This window comes from Ambystoma mexicanum, chromosome 3q (assembly GCF_040938575.1).
Source record: "Ambystoma mexicanum isolate Mex_15411 chromosome 3q, UKY_AmexF1_1, whole genome shotgun sequence".
Classification (NCBI taxonomy): Eukaryota; Metazoa; Chordata; class Amphibia; order Caudata; family Ambystomatidae; genus Ambystoma; species Ambystoma mexicanum.
This window is the reverse complement of record NC_090926.1, coordinates 195,112,784-195,126,168: the sequence shown is the minus strand read 5'-3', so window position 1 is coordinate 195,126,168 and position 13,385 is coordinate 195,112,784. Positions and strand designations below refer to the sequence as shown.

General features: G+C 43.5%; 1 protein-coding gene and 1 long non-coding RNA gene across 2 annotated transcripts in view; one reads left to right on the top strand and one right to left on the bottom strand.

The window, feature by feature from the left end:
* Positions 1–5,033, bottom strand: part of LOC138582319 (uncharacterized) — a 76,004-nt gene extending 70,971 nt beyond the window's left edge. The window contains exon 1 of the long non-coding RNA XR_011305005.1: positions 4,685–5,033. This is a non-coding gene — a long non-coding RNA (uncharacterized lncRNA). The remainder of the gene's footprint in view (positions 1–4,684) is intronic.
* The window catches only part of LOC138582318 (retinol dehydrogenase 7-like), a 230,169-nt gene that overhangs the window by 203,654 nt on the left and 13,130 nt on the right, over positions 1–13,385 (top strand). The window lies entirely within an intron of this gene.

The window sequence follows — 13,385 nt, the reverse complement described above, 5'->3', positions numbered from 1 at the left end:
CGGCTAGTGGGATCTGGCTAAGTAGTTAGGAGGGAGGTATGGGCCTCGGAAAGAAGCCTGAGCCATTGGCCTTAGCCAGTGGCCTTCCCTCTTTTAAAATCATTGGTGCAAAATGTATAGTGGCCACAGCCGAAAGCCATGGCTGGTGGTCCTTGAAGAATCTATACAATAACAAAATCCTCAGCAACAAAAAAAACTTTAGTTAAGAGAAAGTTAGGGTGGTCTAATTTATCGCAACAAAACCATGGAAATTCATCGGGTGTGGGAAGTGTTAAGCATCTGCTTAGTGTCACTGTCTCGCCCCCTTCGTTGATGTTTAGTTTAGTTTAGTTTATTATTTGTAGAGCGCGCCAGACCCTGGGGCATCAGGGCGCAAAAGACAGGAATATGCTCAACTTAGTTACAGGTACATGGTAAGTAAGACAGTGCAGGGACATCAGACAAGTTACAGTAGGCAAATATATACAAGGCAGGATCTAGTTCCAGAGGCAATGTTTTACAGGTACAGGTATTCTTGCGAGGATATAAGATAATAATAATATACACAGATAATAATATTCACAGTAATAATATACAGGCACCAGGAACATTACATTGCAAGAGGAAGGAAGCAGATTCAAATAGCCCGGTAATGGGGTGCAAGTAGACTTTCAGGTTAGTGTGTCAACGGATACAAGCATGTCAGGGTAATTAGGTGTCATTTGCTCTCAACCAATTGGTCAAGTTCTGTCTGAATTTCGCAAAGGGCTGGGGTTCTCTGAAGCCATGGGGTAGGCAGTTCCACAGCTGCACGGCCTTGACTGGGAAGCTGTGTCCTCCTATAGTAGCGAGTTTAAATCGCGGGACTTGTAGGCAATTTGCGTTCACTGTTCTTGTGGGTCTGGTTGAGGTTCTTATATGTAGCCTATCCATGAGGTAGGGTGGTGCTTTGTTGTTGAGGCACTTGTGGGTAAGGGCAGCGATTGTGAGTTGAATTTTATCATAGGTGAGTAGCCATTTGAATTCTCTTAGCGCAGATATATGCTCATTTCTGTTAATCTTAAAAGCTGCTCTCAAAGCATTATTCTGGAGGACCTGGATTTTATGGATGGTCTGTTTATTAGCCCCAATATATAGTTCATTACAATAATCCAATTTGGAAAGTATGAGGGCTCTGGCGAGCGTGATGCAACTGTCTGTAGAGAGGAATTGTTTGCTGGCTCTGATAAGTTTGCATGTGTATGCAGTAGCTGGGGCTAGAGAGTTAACTTGTTTAGCAAAGTTCATGGTGGCATCTAGGTAAAAGCCTAGGGTCTTCACTTCCTTAGCAACTTTTATGTTGTTCCCATCAATAATGAAATTGGCATAGTCAGGGCTGGGTTTGGATATGTATGTCGGGGTGCCTAGGATAATGAGCTCTGTTTTGTCATCATTCAGGCATAAGCCGTGTGTGGCCATCCATGCCTGAACGATGCTGTAGATTCTATTCACTAGGGCCAGATCCTTGACCTCAGGAGACTACCTAGTCTCCTGAGAGCGGAAGGAGGATCTGTGTATTGTCTGTGTAATTCGTGTAGGCGATACCCAGATTATCCATTTCATCAAAGAGGGGCTTTGTGAATACATTATAAAGGGTAGGTGACACACAAGATCCTTGTGGTACACCACATGTTATGGGGATCGGGTCTGCCGAGGCTGATGGAGAGAATACTCTCATAGTTCGGTTACTCAGGAATGACTTGATCCAAATTATGGCTTCTTTAGAGAAGTGGGCTGCAGAGTCTAGGTGGCTACATAAGACTGTATGGTCAACTAAATCAAATGCAGCTGAGAGGTCTAGCAGGAGGAGTAGGGCTGCTTGGCCATTGTCTCTGCACTGATCTATTTGGCCCTTAAGATCGATTAAGGCTGTCTCAGTCCCGTGTTGCGAGCGCAATCCGGATTGGCGGGTTCCGAGTAGATGGTTGGATTCATGGAAGTTTTGTATTTGCATGTATGCCACTTTGTCTAGAATTTTTAGTAGAAAGGGCACGGTTGTGATGGGCCTGAAGTTAGTAGGAATGGCAGGGTCAAGGGTTTGCTTCTTTAAAAGTGGCAGTACCCAGGACTCTTTTAAGTTATTCGGTACAGTGCCTGTGGTAAAGGATGAGTTGATGAGTTTAGTTATGAATGGCAATAATTCTCTCGCAACATCTTTAATCAGTTGGGCTGGGTGTTGATTGCCTTTTCAGTTTGACGGTTTAAGTCCCAGAATAACATTTTCTACCGCAATGGTCGATACCTTAGAGAAGCAGAATCGTGATTCTTGTTTGTGTTTAGGTAGTGGTATTATAGTTTGTGGGAGATGAGGCGTAAGAGATGCTTTTTTTAGGGCAATTTTAGTTTGTAGGTTGGCTACTTTGTTAGTTAGGGCAGACTGTATGCCGGAGCACCAATTTTTATCCTTGACGCAGTTTTCTTGAGGCACAATAGGTGTTTCCAGTTCTTTCAGAATACTGAACAATTCTCTGACACTAGATTTAAATTGAGATATCCTAGTATTGTATGTTTCCTGTTTGGCTAGTAGGATGTCTTTCTTGTATTGGGATGATGCCTTGGAAAGGTTAAGTTTGTTTTCGGCTGAAGGAGAGAGTCTCCAAATAGTTTCAAGTTTTTTTTTAATTAGCCTAAGATTTTTTAGATGAGGAGTGAACCATGAGTTAAGATGTTTTTTCGGTTTACTATTCCGTAGTTTGAGCTGAGCTATGTGGTCAAGGGCTGTATTCATAGCTTCATTATATTGTTCAACTAGCACATTGGGATCCATATTGTCTGGGGCCGAGTTTAGTTGCGGTAATATAATGGGCAACAGTTTTTCCGCTGTCATGAGTTTTTTGTTCCTTGTGGGCACAGGAGGGGCAAGTGAGGACTGGGCCGTGGCAGTGTTCGTCGCTGCTGTAAATACTATCAGGTGGTGGTCAGTCCAGATCTGGGGTACAGTATCTGTGATGGTTACTTCACAGTTGTGTTCCGCTATCCAGTCAAGGATTCGACCTTTGTTATGCGTGGGAAGCTTAACTTTCTGGGAGAATCTCAGCACTTTTAGGGTCAAGGCAGTAGCTGTTGACTAGATATCCTTAATGTCATTATAGCCTAGGTTGAAGTCACCTAGCACTATTGTTTGGGAGGTATTTTTTAGGTTATTGGACAGGGTCGTAGAGATGTCCTCAGCAAAGGTTCCAATAGGACCTGGAGGTCTGTAGTTAAGGAAGATGTTTAATTTTTGGGAGCTAGCGGTGGCAATTTTGACCGTGAGGCATTCGCATGATTTCATAGTGGGGGTTGTAATAATTCTCATGTCTAGACTGATCTTAGCTATGATTGCTAGACCCCCACCTCAAGAGGAGTGTCTATCTGCTCGTACGATGGTATTATTATCAGGAACTGCTAATGATAGGGCAGGGCCTGCCGCATCATGAAGCCAAGATTCTGAGATAGCCAGGAAATCGAACTTGTCTGCGAGAATGATATCTGAGATCTCAGTTGCGTGTACGACTAGAGACCTGCCGTTTATAAGCGATACTTTGAGGTAATGTTTGTGGCTTTCTGAGTTGGGGAGCGTGATACTGAGTCTGTCTATAGAGGTAGGTTTAGTGCAGTTTTGTGTGGGTCTTTTGGGATTGCAATATTTCCTAATACACTCTACAGTTGCCTTCAAGGGTAGGTGTTTTTTTTTAGGAGATTTAATTGTTCCATTTTCTTTGCTGGTAGCTCACACAGTTTAGACAGGCGCGCACGTAGTGTTAGGTTTCTGTCCTCGGTACTACATGGCCTTTGTATGATAGTATCGTCTGATACTGGTTCAATATAGGTCCTGTAATTTGTTGTGTGTCAGGCAGGGTGAGGTAAGTGAGGTGAGCAGGGTGGGACCTGGTGCAGTGGATCAATATGTTAGCTTTGGTAGCCAAGCTAAGTAATAATGCTACTAGTATGATGGAAGAAGCGATGTAGAGAGGTGGTCTAGCTAACCTATCAAAGGCAGCGATAGTTTGTTTACCTGGATTTAGGGAGTACATGCTAATTGGCTAAGTACAGTACAGGCAGACTAGATGCGACTATCCCGCAGGGTACAGTTTTAGACATCACTGTACATTTTAAAGTGGCTAAGTACAGGCAGGCAGGTGGCAGGCAGGTGGCAAAAGGAGCATTTTTTTAACTATTGGGAACAAAAAACTAAAGGCTGTTTTTTAAACACTGGTGCAGTCTTATCGGGTGGCAGTGTACAATTAATCAACATGCAGTTGGTCGCAGATTCAGAGTAGCATTAGATAAAAGCAGAGGAACTACACATGCATAAAGTCTAATCCAGAATCACGCTGTATTCCAAACATGTCTATACCGGGGTTGTAGCGCCCGTTAATTCAGTGGTAAGTGCATTAGCATAGTAGTAAATGTCATTGTCTGCGCATGGTGACTGAGATAAAGTGGATGGTAATAGCATAGTTGTTGTATACGTGAGGACATGGATAGCCCAAAGGCTTAAAGGCATTGTATGTTAGCGTTCCATCGGCATGGTAGAATGTAGTGGTAGACAAGATAGTATGGTAGGCTGGTCGGTATGGACAAGTGACCCAGTTGCAGGCTTGAATGTAGGTACAGATTGTGTAAGTAAGCCGGGGTAACCTGTTTTTGTTCCCAAGTTATGGGCGGAGGCTGATGTGAATACCTTAATGTAGCGGCGCAAAGGCGCACAACGGCGAACAGACGGCAAACAATAAGAAAGCCTTGTTCCACAGGCCTTCTTCCGCAAGGACCGGAGTCCGCCTACCGGAGGCGGGTGTTGCTGGATAAGGCACACAGTTGCCTAGTAACCGAGGGGAGCCTCGGTTTCGTTCCGCATCGCGCCGGCCATTTTGTGGTCAGGCAGGCGATGCGCGCTTCAGTGAAAACAGCTGATTGCAATAGTCAGCTCGCAGATCAGGCATCCAGGGGTAATATAGACGGTGATATGCACGCAATGATTGTGCTGTGGGTTGCACCACGTACCGTAGATGGGGAGCAGTCCGGTATGGTACGGTACGGTATGTCTCCCATAATGTCATTTTGTATCTCATTTTGAATTCCTTCTGTGATATCATGTATGTGATCTTGGGCTTTGCAACAGGGGAATGCAGAGATAAGATGCTGATCACTTCTCAGCCTGCTACAAGGGTTTTGTTGTAACAAAATTAGATCAGTAACGTTTTTTAGCTTTAGTGTCTCCGCGGTGTGAAACAGAGAAACAGCGCCACCTAGTGATATGTTGGAGTAGAGCATTACTTCTCCAGAAAGTCACAACGAAATGGTAGGTTTTAGCACTTCACAGGGTTTTCCCATTTTTCAGGTTTGGCCAAAGGTCCCAAAGTTGGATGTAATGACCAGGAATCAAATGGCCCGTTGATTAAGTCAGGGGCAGGGATTAAAGGCAATCAATCATGGCTTCCGTCTGCAAACGTGTGACAAGCTTCCTCATCTTTCCCTGTACAGCAAAGCTTAATAGCTTAGGCTGGAGGTGTGTCCATGTCTGGGAATGGCACTGCAAGAATGTCATAGGACAGTCCCGCACTGGCGTGTGAGTCTCACAATGGAGCACCATCTCAATTTTAAAGCACAGTGATAAACGTACCGTAACTTGGTGGGAGCGGGCTAAGACCTCAGATGGTAGCGGAGGGGCTACCTTTAGAGACAGTGTGTGGGTGGAGCACGTTTACTTGTATGGTGCCCCATTTCCGTTTTCACAAAATAACTAAAATGCACATTCTACCAACAGCCTTATCTCTTCAGATCTGCACACTTCAATATTGCAAAAAAGCATCCCTGCTCTGCCCTGTGTAAGTCCCCTAACCCACCATTTACAGATCCAGAAGCTTCAAGAAATCGTGAAAAATGGAGGTGTGTTATGCAAGACTCAACACATAGCATAACCGGCCATTGCAAAGAGCTTTGTGGTAGTATGCTGAACAGGCGTGGCAACCTCACAGATTGGCAGTAACAAGGCAGGAAATTGATGTTAGTCTGTTATGCTATAATCTTTGGTGCAGTGACTGGCTGGTGAGACTATATTTCTGCCTGTCTTATTAAGTGATATGGGAACCGAGGAATGGTCACTGAACCAATAGCACAATTCTAGGTGGTGGCCCTGGGGCAACTAATGGAAGAGCACAGGAGACGCCATTTTGTCCCTAACTTCAAGAAATCTGCCCCAATGTAAGCCAGTCTTTTTTCTTTTTTTATAATATGGGTTTAATGACCCCATGTTCTGCAGTTAAGACAGTGAGATTAAACAATTTGTTAAACTAGTAAGACTGTGATTCTAACCCCTCCTCCACCAACCAATTGGGCACTTGACCAAATACCTTCTGAACGCTACTTGGTACAAATAGGTTTTGGCTTATAGCATTTACTTGAAAAATACACAAATAATAAAGTAAAGCAACCTGACAATATTCAAATATCTATAGAAATATGCTAAGACAGAGGAATATTATTGTACCTTTATTTTCCACATCCTGAATGGAATCCTATAAGTCCTGGAATGCAAAATAATAATAGCTATAAAACTCTCCCATTGTACGGCACTGTGTTTTCAGCACTTTAAGAAATACATAAAAATGTGAATTCCAAGTAGGAGCCCTGTTACATTTGCCCTTGCATGCAAATAGTACCCTGAATGCAATTTATGTCATCTGCACTATGAAGTGCAAAACAAAAGTGAAGACCCTTCAAAACGACAGGTACTAGAAAATAATTTGTTCCGTAGGATTCTAGGCTATCCAAATTGTGCTAGGGGCTACAAATTATATATTGAGTTAGACATTCAGCATTGGTATAGAGCACCACTTAAAATGTGCTTATTGACATGCTCTAATGCCAAAGCAGTATTGTCAAATACAATTTTAGATTCCGTTACTTCTTGCCCTTTGTTGAGAAGATTCCATGTTGTAAATATGTCTTAATACATTTAGCTGTAGTTCAATCCACGACATTATGGTCTCTCAATTTCGAATGTTCTAAGGTGGAAATCAAACATGTTTGTTTTTGGGTTTGCTGATAGGGGTATGACTATGGATTCGTAGTTCTTGATGTTTAGAATTTTGTCTGTTTTTATTTTCAGGTGTTCTTTGAATGCTATTGCAAGGCCTCCTCCTTTTTTTCCTTTACTGTTTAATTGTAGGCATTTGAAGTCGGTTAGGAGGCAGCTGTGGAGTGTGATTTTATAGTTGTCACCCAGCCATGTTTCTGTGACGAATAGGATTTTGATACCGTTGTCGCACAGCAGAACTCTGTTGTGTGTTTTGACATCGATCTTGCGTTGATTAGGTTGCAGTGGATTTTTATGGTTTTATTTGCTTTGTGTTTTATTATCAGTGTTGTCTTCTGACCTGTGTTTTGGTTTTCTTCCATGTTTCTCCGGTTGTGGTGGTGGTACAGTCGTGTTTGTATCGTCGTCAAATAGCTCTTCCAGATCAAGTCTTGGGTTTTTGTTTTCTTCATGGTCCTCATGTTTTTGGGATATATGGGGTCAGGGCGTGGATCGCGCTCTTGTTCCCTCTGGCCTTGTCCGTTCTTCTTCTGCATGGCTGTGTTCTGTTGTCGGTCTTACTTGATTCGTTTGTCAGAATGATTTGTTTTGGTGAGTGGTTGATTGCGAGGTATGGTGTTAGGTATGGAGACTTTTCTCTTCTGCCGGCAGTCGTTCTGTTTTCGATCTTGTTAGTGGGGGTGTGTTGTTCCGCAGTTGTGGATCTGTGGTGGCATTCAGTTGGGTTTGTTCCCTCTCCCATTTGTCTTTCTCGTGGTCCTATTCGTTTTTGTGGCGTTTTTGTGTTACTTCGCAGTAGGTTGATGAGTTGATGTGGAGGTTTTGTTTTTTGCCTCTTGATTGCCAGTGTCGGGTTCCTTGGAATTAGTTGGTTTATGTTCCCTTTGTGTTATCTTTGAGGTTTCTTTGAGGTTGCAGGGGCGGTAGCCCATGTGCAGTGCTTTTCTCAGTTGGCTTGGTATTGGTTTATTTATTTATTTATTTATTTATTGGTGTACGATTGGAGGTGCTTTTCCTAGTTGGTTTCGTTTGGTCTTTGCTTCCTTGCGTGTATGTTTATGGGCGTGGTGTTGTCATCGTGCACAGTCAGGGTTTCGTGCTTATTCCGGTTGTCTCACAAGGTTAGTCTGATTTGAGGCTTGTTTGTCTGGTACAAGTGTATCTGGTTCTATATATGGCTATGGATAACAAATAATCTGGGTGTGGTTAGTGGTTGAGAGGATGATGTAGTTGGAGCCGGTATATAGCTAGGGCAAACTCTCTAACCATTTATGTGAGAAAAATGTATAGTCCTCTCTGGAAGTGATGCAGGCTGATTTTCAGTGTTCTCTCTAGGGGCGAGGCAGTTTAATGTTCACAGTCTTTTCTAGATGTGACGCAGGCTAATGTTCAGAACATTTCAGAATCCTCTCTTGGTGGGAAGTAGGTTATTATTCCCAGTCCTCTCTAGATGTGGGGCAGGCTGGTGTTCAAAATTCCCTCTTAGTTGTTGCACCGGTTTGTCATCACAATCCTCTCTAGAGGTTTTGTAAACTGATATTCACAATCTTCTTCGGATGTGAGGCTGAAAAGATTCACAGGTTCGTAATCTCATTCGTCTCTAGATGTTACGTGGGCTAATATTTGTAATCCTATCTGGATGTGAGGTGGAGGATTCACAATCCACAAACCTCTCCGGGTGGGAGACAGGTTAGTGTTCACAGTCCTCTCTAGATGTGGCGCTGACTAATGTTCACAGCCCACTCTAGTTGCGAAGCAGTTTACTATTCACAATCCTCTCTGGATGTGACGCAGTCTAATGTTCACAGTTCTACTTTAATGTTGCACAGGTTAATAAATTGCAATCCGCTCTAGATTGCAAACAGGCTAATGTTCACAATGCTGTCCAGAAGTGACGCTGGTAAAATATTTGCAATCCTCTCTAGATGAGATCTGGGCTAATATTCACTGTTCTGTTGTCGTGTGGCAGGCAGGGTAATATTCACAGGCTACTATTCACAGTCCTCTCTGGATATGATGCAGGGTAAAAAATCAACAGTACTATCTTTAATGTGGCACCGGCTAATAATTACAGTCCTCGCTGGATGTGACTCAAAGTAACATTCACAGTTCTATCTTGATGTGACTCAAGGCAATAATCGCAATTCTCTTTAGGTGTGATGCAGGCTGATATTCACAGTCCTCTCCAGATGCAACTCAAGGTAACATTCACAATCCTCTCTGGATGCGATGCAGGCTAATATTCACAGTTCTATCTTAAATTAGTACCCGGCACTGCGTTCCACAGGATTACACTGAAAGGCGATTGGCTCATTTCCGAGCCATACCTCAGTGTAATCCCGTGGATGAACATATGTGCTAGCGTTTGTTCCCGGCGCGGCGGGGGGGGGGGGTGGGCGTGGCAGCCCCTTAGCCAATGAGGAAGCTTGAAACAGGGCAGTCCCCGCTCTGAGCCTCCCCAAGGCTGGAGCTGCCTTCGTCCCCCGCCGGGGACTCAGGTAAGTTTTTTTTTCCTCCACCTCCCTCCCCTGCAAACAATCCCTCACTTACCCTCCCAACCCCACTTACCTTCTTTTTTCTTCTTTTCTCGGGAGCGAACGTGCTGGGAACACTTCTGTACCCAGCGCGTCCGCTTCCGATGGCCGCCATGGAAAGGGAAAATGGACTATGTTTTCCCTTTCCCGGCAGCCATTTTATTTGACTTTTTTTTCTGTTCGAGGATTCACAGTTCTATCTTAATGCGGCATAGGGTAATAAACACAATGTGGCATAGGCTGATAAGCACAGTCTTCTCTAGATGTGACTCAAAGTAATATTCACACTCCTCTCTAGATGCGACGCAGGCTATTATTCAGAGTCCTGTCTAGATTTGACTCAGGCTAATATCTGCAATCCTCTCTAGCTAGCAAGCAGGCCAATATTGATAGTTCTATCTTAATGTGGCACAGGCGAATAATCAAGGGCTCTCTAGATGCGGCGCATGCTAATATTTACAGTCCCCTCTAGATGTGACGCAGGCTAATATTCACAACCCTCTTGAACTGGCAAGCAAACCAATATTCACAGTTCTATCTCAATGCGGCACATGCCAATATTCAACACTCCTCTCTAGATGCGACGCAAGCCATTATTCACAGACCTCTCTAGATGTGGCGCAGGCTAATATTTGCAATCCTCTCTAGATGTGGCGCAGGCTAATATTTGCAATCCTCTCTAGCTAGAAAGCAGGCCACTATTCACAGTTCTATCTTAATGTGGCACAGGCTAATAATCACAGTCCTTTCTAGATGCGACACAGGCTAATATTCACAGTTCTCTCTTAAAGTGGCGCAGATTCAACAGTCCTCTCTAGATGTGGCGCAGGCTAATATTCAACAGTCCTCTCTAGATGTGGTGCAGGCTAATATTCACATTTCTATCTTAATGTGGCACAGGCTAATAAACATAGTCCTCTCTAAATGTGACACAGGCTAATATTCAACAGTCCTCTCTAGATGTGGCACAACCTAATAGTCAACAGTCCTCTCTAGATGTAGCGCAGGGTAATATTCACAGTTCTATCTTAAAGTGGCACAGGCTAATAAACACAGTTCTCACTAGTTGTGAAGCTGGTTCGTACTAACAGTCTGGTGTGCTATGTTCTACGGGTAGGTAGAGTGGTAGGGCTTCTGGAGTACAGTGATTGCTCTACTCCCCACCCAGGCCACACCTACCTTGATGGTCGCTGCTGGTTGACGGCTGGCCACCCCTGCTGACACCTGGTGACACAATAGGGAGCCGCCACTTTTGGAGTCGCCCTTTGCCTCAGGGCCATTAGCAAGATAGGCTGCTGGGCAGGGCTGTTAATATTCGGGGAATAGCCAATCAGGGTGTGGGGGATGGCTTGGAGGTGGGGACAAGGGCCATGGAGGAAGCAACCAGGCGACGGTGGGTGCAAGAGCACGCAGCGATCTGCAATGGCGTAAATAGCCTTTAAATCTCTCAATTAGGTCGGATTGTACTGTGGGGGCCGGGGTAGCTCTTACCTTTCCTTTATCCTTTGCGCAACCAATGGGAAAACTGCTTGATCAGTAATAAGCACTTTTGAGTTTTGGCACTAGGTATAGCTATATACATCAATATAGCTGGATAGGCATGCTGGAATTACAATTTCCAACTTGATGACAACATGTAACTTGGGAAAGATGTGAAAGACCTAGTACACTTTCAGGGGCACACTTTGGATGGCATCTTTTCACTTGATCAATCTCTTAGTGTAGGTGATCCAATAACTCTTCAGTTGGTTTGAACACTTTGGTGTACCATTTCAAGTTAGAGTAGAGGAGAAAGACAAACAGGAAAACCATGCCACATTAGGCACTTGATCCCCCCCTCTCCTTTCTTTGTGTGTGTGGCACTTATTTACTTTGTTAACTTTACCCTATACCACCCCCGCACCTCTCTCCCTACTTCATGTTTAGCTCTCTGCAATAATTCTGTCATATCTTGTGACAGTTTGTATTCCTCTTGTCCTATGTTGTACCACTGAAGCGCATAGCACTTGCCCATTCTGAATATACCAATGCCTACTAAGAATGTTAATTTCTGTTCTCACCCTCCCTACGTTGGAGTGTTTTGAAACACTTGTTTAAGTGTATAAGTGTTATATAAATAACCAATAAATAAATAAATGGAACTGTGAATAGGCTAACATTGGGTGCCATAAACTGAGCCTTATTTATTTATTTATTTATTCTTGTTTCAATTGAAATTTAAACAATTTTTCCTGTATATCTTTCCTTTGACTACAAGGTCCGTCCGGGCTCCTCGCTCCTGAGCCTTACTGTACCATCACAGATGCTATATTAAAAAACACAACTGACCTTCATAACATCCTAAAAATTCTCAAATATAATTTAGAAACTGGCTTTGGACAACTAGCCCCTTTTATGAAGTGTTCAGAGAAGCCAAAATAGATAACTCACAACCATGGCAAAATCGTTCATTGGCTGGCAGAAAAACCTCCAGCTAAGAAGGAAATGGCCCAAATCTCAAACTGATTTGATTAAACTAAGAACAGTGCTAGAACATACAAAGGTTGAAAAGAAAAACATCATTATAGCAAATTCTTGTCATCATCAAAAATGTCCCAAGAGCTGTGCTGCTAAAACACTCAAAACGAAAATGAATTCTCAACAATTAACTGATAACATTGCAAATTATTTCCACATTAAAGTGTTCACAATTCATAAAGACCTTGTAATGTCTTGTTCTTTATCTGATGCTGATTTAACAAATGCAGAGTAGAACCATCTTACATATAGAACACCATGTACCTTAAAGTAAACTTTGAGCCAATGTTATTATCTGACATGGAGGCACTCCTCAGCTATATCCAGGCCTTCTGGTTTTCCAAATGAATACTACCTATCAAAGTAGCCAACGATTTGCCTTCCATTGCTGGGCTTTACAGCCGGGACATTTTGTCTTGATTTCCAACATGCCATGCATGCCATAACCTCACCTCCACCCCAAAGATGGTAAACATGACCACCTGAGGCTGTGGCAAGTTTTGCAGCAGAGAACAGTGGTGTACCCGCAGCAAGCCTCTGAAGAAAGTTGGGTCTAAAAAACGACTACTGTGAGCACCTGACAGGCTTAAGGGAGAACAGCAATATTGTTGAGGGTCTACCTCTAGAGCAGTGGTCTTCAAGCTGTGGGGCTACCCCCCACCAGGGGTGACCGAAGACGCCATCCACTGGTTGAACCCAGGGAATTCTTTCCCAATGAAAAAGTCCCCTGGAAGGTCTGGATTCACCAGAACCGTGGTTTCCCAAACGTTTCTCCAATTTGGAGGGACACTCTGGTTGATGAATATGTAACCCAGTCACCATGGACACAACAGGTTGCTCTATGACGTCCATCAAACTGACTGCTCACAGGTAAAAACCATTGGCGGATGCTGCTGTTATTGCTGCCAGAGTCTAAAAAGGCCCAGATAGAATGTTACTGAATTGAAATTTCAGAGAATGCTTTCTTACCGAACCTTTATTACCGAAGAAATATCGAATTCCTTTTTTTACCCCACCTCAAACTCCACATTTCTCTGTGCTTTTAAACCCTCCCTAACCCCTTCCAAGCCCCGTTTACCCCTTTACTCCACCCCATATACATTTTAATTAAAACAATTGATCATTTTCGGTATTGATTTTTCGGTAAAAAGGTTAATCTCTGTTTTCTATTCGGTAACATCACTGGATATTGCATAACATATCCATCTTCCAGGAAGTCACCCTGGGCATACAACAACCAGGCCCTGGTGTGTCTTTTGGGAGTTCTTCCCTTCTTCCACTGTCCTTTACGTTTT